This window comes from Fukomys damarensis, unplaced genomic scaffold (assembly GCF_012274545.1).
Source record: "Fukomys damarensis isolate Sample0158 unplaced genomic scaffold, DMR_v1.0_HiC HiC_scaffold_23, whole genome shotgun sequence".
Taxonomy (NCBI): Eukaryota; Metazoa; Chordata; class Mammalia; order Rodentia; family Bathyergidae; genus Fukomys; species Fukomys damarensis.
In genome coordinates this window covers 49,445,868-49,451,625 of record NW_022900935.1, presented here as the reverse complement: position 1 = coordinate 49,451,625, position 5,758 = coordinate 49,445,868, and the positions used below count along the sequence as shown (strand labels likewise).

Here is a 5,758-nt window from a genome sequence, read left to right as displayed (position 1 = left end):
GGGAGAAACCTTTCTGCTGATCTCACTTTAGGGGGCAGCGCAAAAAAACCGGGAGGCTAGGAAAGCCTACTGTTTTGGCTGCTTCCTGCCTCTGGTGCTCAGTGTTGTCGCGCTGCCTCCTTTCTGAGGTTGGTCCTCACCCCTGCTTATCCATCCTGGGTCCTGTTCTTCAGGGTCCAGCCAAGGAAAAAGTTAGCTTGGCTTCGTAGAGCAACCGTGTTACCATCGCGGCTGTCTAGGTCAGTGGTGTCAGCCAAACAGCCTGCTGCGGCCATAGATTCGCCACCACTGGTCCAGGCCTTTTCCTAGACTAGATTGGGCTTGGGGTCCACAGGGGAGGGGGTGACAACCTATAGATTTTGATTTCTTTCAGCTTTAATCCCCTTGCAGTCTGGAGGTCCAAGGTGACTCCTGTGGCTCGGGTAACTTTGTGACCTGTACCCCGCCTTGATGCCACTGTCACCACCATGATGTAGGTCCAGTGCATGCCGAGGCCACTCTCTTTCTGGTCACCTCCAGTGCTCCTGACTCAGGAAAATGTTTTAAAGGTGCAGGAAGGGATTTAGCTCAGTGGCACTGGGCCTGCCTTGCAAGCACCAGGTACTGAGTATAATCCCCGGTACCAAAATGAAAAAAGAAAGAAAGAAAGATGCACAGAAGAAAGAGAGCTCCTGGGCAGGCTTTGTGTAAGCAAAGAGGCTGCTTATCTTTTTCAAGTGGGCTGAGTCTGAATGGAGGAATCTTCAGTGAAAAAGGTGAAAGCTAAGATTTTTAAGGGGGAGGTGGTTGCTAGGCATTGAAGAGGGTTTTTGGGTGTTGATCTGAGGAGTTGCTGCCTTGAGGAATCTGGAGAGACAGAGACAGCATGGCCACAGGCCGTGATGAAGCTGTACCTGGACTTCCCAGAACCCTGCAGTAATCTTCCCGACAGGTGGGCCTTTCCCACTGGCCACAAGATGTTCTGCAATGGCTTTTCCCACCAGGTGTGACATGCCAGTGTCTTTGTGGTTATAAAAAAGAAAGAGTATGAAAAAGGGAAGATGGGCACTGTTTCTCATGGCTTTGCACAGAACATGTGGGGTGGTGTGGACAACCTTAATCAGTAGAGGGCTCTGGGGGGATGTGATGGTATAGGTGGGTGGTCAGAGCAAACATGTGTCACATCGAGTGATTGGTGATGGTCTTAATTCTGTAGGAATCCTGACAGTAACCTCAAGGAGGCATGGGCCAAAGAGGAGGAGGAGGCGGAGGAGGAGGAGGAGAATACAGGCAATAGGCCTGGCTAATGGGAGGAGCCATGGGGTCCCGCTTCTCCAAATATCAGTCCAAGAGTTGGACATGCATTGTCCAATTTCTGCAGCCTAGTCAGTAAGCCCTTGCACTGCATCTTGTACTATGCCTGACTGGTTGGTATAGAAGCAAGATGCGTAGAAAAATGTATAGGCTACCTTTTTTGGCTGTGAGAAGATCTAAACTCCTGTGACTTTGGAGGATCACTGCCACCAGTGAGTCCAACTGGTGTTGTAAGGTAAGAATGGAGTCAGCTATTTCTTTGAGGCTGTTAGAGAGCTCTTGGGATGGGGAATGATAGTAGGTCAAGGAGGTAGTGAGACCCACTATCCCTGCCCCTGAGGCAGTGGCAATACCCAGATGGACAAGCAGGGGTATTGTTAGCAGGTCTCTGCGTTGTCAGATCAGGGCTCTAGTGGGGACAGGCAGGCTCTGGTTTCCCAGGGCAATGTCTGTTTTGGGGCTGAGGTATGTTAGTATAAAGGTGCCAGTCCAGTTAGTGGAGAGGCACAGATAGGAGGCTGTCCCACAAAGGAAAAGGGTTGCCTTGGCTGGCAAGCACAGTTGGTTATGGATGCTAAAGGGATGTGAGAGTTTTCTGTTTTCATTCTTTCAGATGCCAAACATACCTGAGAGGGCAGCTCCCGTTAGAGGCTGGAAGGGCCCCCAGTGGGGGATGTCACTGGCATTTACTGTGCTGTTCTCCCAATGGAAGAAGGATCTTTTGGTATCTATTAGAAGCCACTGTGAGGCGTATTTACAGATAGGCAAAAGAAGGCAATCCGGGTGAGTGGGAGACTGGGGACAGAGAGTCCACGGATGTATTTGCATGCATGGGAAGTGGTGGCCATTACAGAGATCTGACTGGGAAGCAAGGATGTTGTTGCACCGTTAGGAGGGCTGGAAAAGCAGACAGGCTGGGTGAAAGGGGCATCTTGAATGACCTGGTAATCCATATGGTCAACCGGGCCGGTAATTGTAACATATAGTTACACTGATCGGGGAGTAGAGGTCCTTGTTGTATACTGGAGGACAGACAGATGGGCTGGGAAGGTCAGAGTAGTATCAGTGGCTATGGGGCTGCGTTGAGCTCTTCTTGTACAGAGAGGTTAGCGATATAGGAAGCGGGCCACATGTCCTGTCTGAGTTTTTTGGTCATTTCATTAATTAGGAAATTGAGCAATGACCTTTTGTTTAAGGGTTGGAGTGGGCTGTTGGTTTCATGCTGGGGGTGGTAGGTGAGGTTAGTAAAGACTCAGACCTGGAGAGCGACTGGAGGGGCCGTATAGGTGACTGAAGACATGGAGATACAAAGTCAGCGACGTCTAGCTAAGGAAGGATTTGACTGGTTTAGCAGGAAGAGTCAACTGCAGTGCAGAGATAATTGGGGACCATCAGGAGAAGCAGCGGGGGGTGTAACCATGGGGCACTGTGAAAGGAACAAAAGGGCACCGAGTGGAGGAGGAGGAGGAGCAGTTAGGATGAGGGTGCACATGAGCATGAGGAACGGTTCTATCCCTTAGGTGTTGGTCTGAGGAGTGGCTTTGCCTTGAGGAGTCTCGTGTGTGTGTGTGTGTGTGTGTGTGGGGTTGGTATGGTCACGGGCAGTGGTGTAGCTGTACTTGGATTTGCTGCAACTCTGCAACGGCCTCTCCCACAGGGTGGCAAGGTGAAGACAGGCTTTTCTTCCTGAGTGATGCACAGTTCTGTTTTAAGCTTGTCAAAATAGCCTTGTACTTTTAAGTTCCTAGGGGAGCAGACCTGCTGCTGATGCTACTTGGACTGGCTGTTCCCACCCTCAGGGTAGTGGTCAGGGACATCCCATGGCAGTGTCATTTCAGGCACGGCACAGACTTTGGTTCAGGGATGTGGATTCCCAAAGCTGGTGGTCCATGCCCCTCGCACCAGATTCTAGGGAATCTTCATGCAAATAAGCCTGGGTCCCCAAGAACATAAAAAGGCACCCAGCTTTCACGGTGTAGTTCTTGATCCTCTAGCCAGGAAGGACGCTCCTGTCTTTTCCTCGCCTGACTCCTCGCAGATCAACACCTGTTCATCTCAGAGTGCCACATGCCCTTCCTTGGCCCTTCTATTCTCTGTCACTGAGCCCAGAGTTTCTTGTGGGATCCTGCCTGTAAAGACCTGAGAGTAGGGCTGTGCCTGTCCTGTTCATTGCTATATCCCCAGTGTCTTCCCTCTGCACCTGGTACAGAGAAGGTACACAGTAAATGCTTGAGAAGATTTGTAAGAATGTTTAAATTTTAGTGTTTTCAGGACTGGGGATTCTATCTGTGCCTTGTACACCTCCTGCAGCCCATGGTTGAGGCCTCTCCCTTGGGTGTGCTGGGTGAGACTCTGCTGGAGGCTGGTTAGTTCTGAGTGCTTCAGCCTCTGGGACATGTTGCAGGGACCTGGGAAGGCCTCTCTCCTATCCTTCGCATAAAGGAGCAAGGGTAGGATTGCCACATATAATACAGGACATCTAGTTTCATTTGAGGGATCAATCTCTAGTATATTGCATGTATTATTTGGGATATATTTGTGCCAAATTTTAAAAAATGCAAATCTAACTGGGAGTCTTGTGTTTTCCCCTTCTATTTTCTGAATCTGGTACCCTAGAGAGAAATGATGAACCAGGTAGAGGTTTAGTTTCCAGATTCCTTGTTTACAAGATCCATTCTGCTCAGTGCCTTGGCACTCTGACTCCTTAAGTGCATTTGGTCAGAAATTAGGGGTGCTCAGAGGAGTTTCTGGACCATTCCCAGTCCATCAAGTCCAGCAGGGCATCTACATTTCCAATCCCTGTTCCAACTGCCATACTGTAGTCAGGAAAGGCACAGTTGTTTGAGTTGAGATTCAAAGGAATAAGCCCAGTAATGATCTGTGACAGGACATTTCAAGGAAGGGTCAGAGTGAATGAACCTGGTATGCATGAGGACCAGAAAGGCTAGCTGAGCTCTGATGTGGGAAAGGGATTCCACAGAAAACCCCTGCCCTAACTGTAGGGCACACACTGCTCAGGCTTTGGAGGCAGGCATTTCTGCAACAGGAAAGGGAAGAAGGTGCTCTAAGTGTCTGCCATCCTGGGTTGGGGACTCTGGCTCCTGGTGCCCTACTGCACTTTGGTGGTATCACCTGTTCTGGAAAGTGGGCTGAGTGGATCCATGAGTCCTTAGAGCTAAGTCCCCATGTTCCTGGTGTACAAGTCTCTCCCTTGCTCTGAGCTTGTCTTCCCATCACCATTTAAGCAAACCCTAAAAACACTGTTTGGGGGAGCGTGATCTCCCTCCTGAGAAAAAGAGCTGCAGCCCAGGGCTCCAGGGCCATGGGGGTGGAGCACTCAAGGGCCCCAATGACTCGAATCTTTTCTTGCTTGGGTGGTGCAGAAAGCCCTGCCCTGTAACCAGGGAACTCAACACTTGAAGAGGCTGGTCCGGCTGAGGCTGCCCCCACCAAGCCCAAATACAGTGACCCAGTAATGAGGAATGGCTGTTTCGCCTTCAATTAACGAGGCATGGTTGCATTCTATTTCCCTTAACTTCCTCCAAGTGAAAAGTTACTGTTACACAATTCTTCAGACAGTTTAAGCTTGGTCCCTCTGTGGGGGGCCAGGAAGACCTAGTGTTTGTTCCATTTGAAAGTGTGTCCTGCCATGCACTTGACAGCATGGTTTCCTTCTGAGTGGGTACCAGGTTCCCAGGGCCCTTCAGGAAACTCTGGGCCCTGCCTGTGGGAGAATCCAATCTGAGGGGCTCCAAGGACTGCTTCTCACACCCGGGGGAAGCCAACCATTAGCTGAGGCTGTTCTGAATCTGCAGGGGAGGAAACCCCATTTCCCTCCTACTGCTGGACCCTTGGTGAGTCTGGCCAGGCACCCACAGGAAAGAACCCTTTGTTCTCAGCTTGTGAGAAAGTCTGAGCTGGACCTGTTTATCTACCCACAGCGTTTCCTGGATAGAGGGCCTGGATCTGGCTGCAGAGGAGTTGGCTCCTGGTTTTGGTCTTGGCAACCTCCTCTCCTAGGGGAGGCTGTGGACCGCAAGGTTTAGGCCTTCATGGGAGGCTGTTGAGTGTCAGAATCTTATTCTTAGGCATACACACACACACACACACACACACACACACACACACGCACGCACGCCCTTATGCAGAACCACCTAGCTTGGAGAAAGGGTAAGCAAAACCTGTCAACAACATCGATGTGTGTGTGGGTGGAAATGGGAAAGGGGTTTTGTCCTGGTCTTCTCTACAGGGAGCTGGGAGCAAAGGTGTTCTTTCTTGCTCTGAGGGGCCTAGTGGGCCACAGCCTGGCCGTGTCTGACACCTAGCGGCCTCCTGAGTTCGGGAGCGGCAAGGGCCCGAGAGGTGGGACGTGGCGCAAGGAAACCTGTAAGCACGGAGCCGGCGCCCGGCAGTCTACTCCTAAGGGCCGGTTCCTCCCTCCAGGCCTTGCCGACCCGCCCTGCCC

The 5,758-nt window shown here is 51.1% G+C and overlaps 1 protein-coding gene across 7 annotated transcripts in view; it reads left to right on the top strand.

Annotated features, from left to right (window-relative positions):
- The first annotated feature begins 5,211 nt into the window (after positions 1 to 5,211).
- The window catches only part of LOC104871550 (cytochrome b561), an 11,909-nt gene continuing 11,362 nt past the window's right edge, over positions 5,212 to 5,758 (top strand). For 3 of the 7 annotated variants that reach the window (XM_010637514.2, XM_010637510.3, XM_010637512.3), the window contains exon 1: positions 5,212 to 5,463. The gene's annotated coding sequence lies outside the window, so the exon portion shown is untranslated. The remainder of the gene's footprint in view (positions 5,464 to 5,758) is intronic. The other 4 variants (XM_010637518.2, XM_010637516.2, XM_010637515.2 and 1 more) reach the window with 2 other exon arrangements.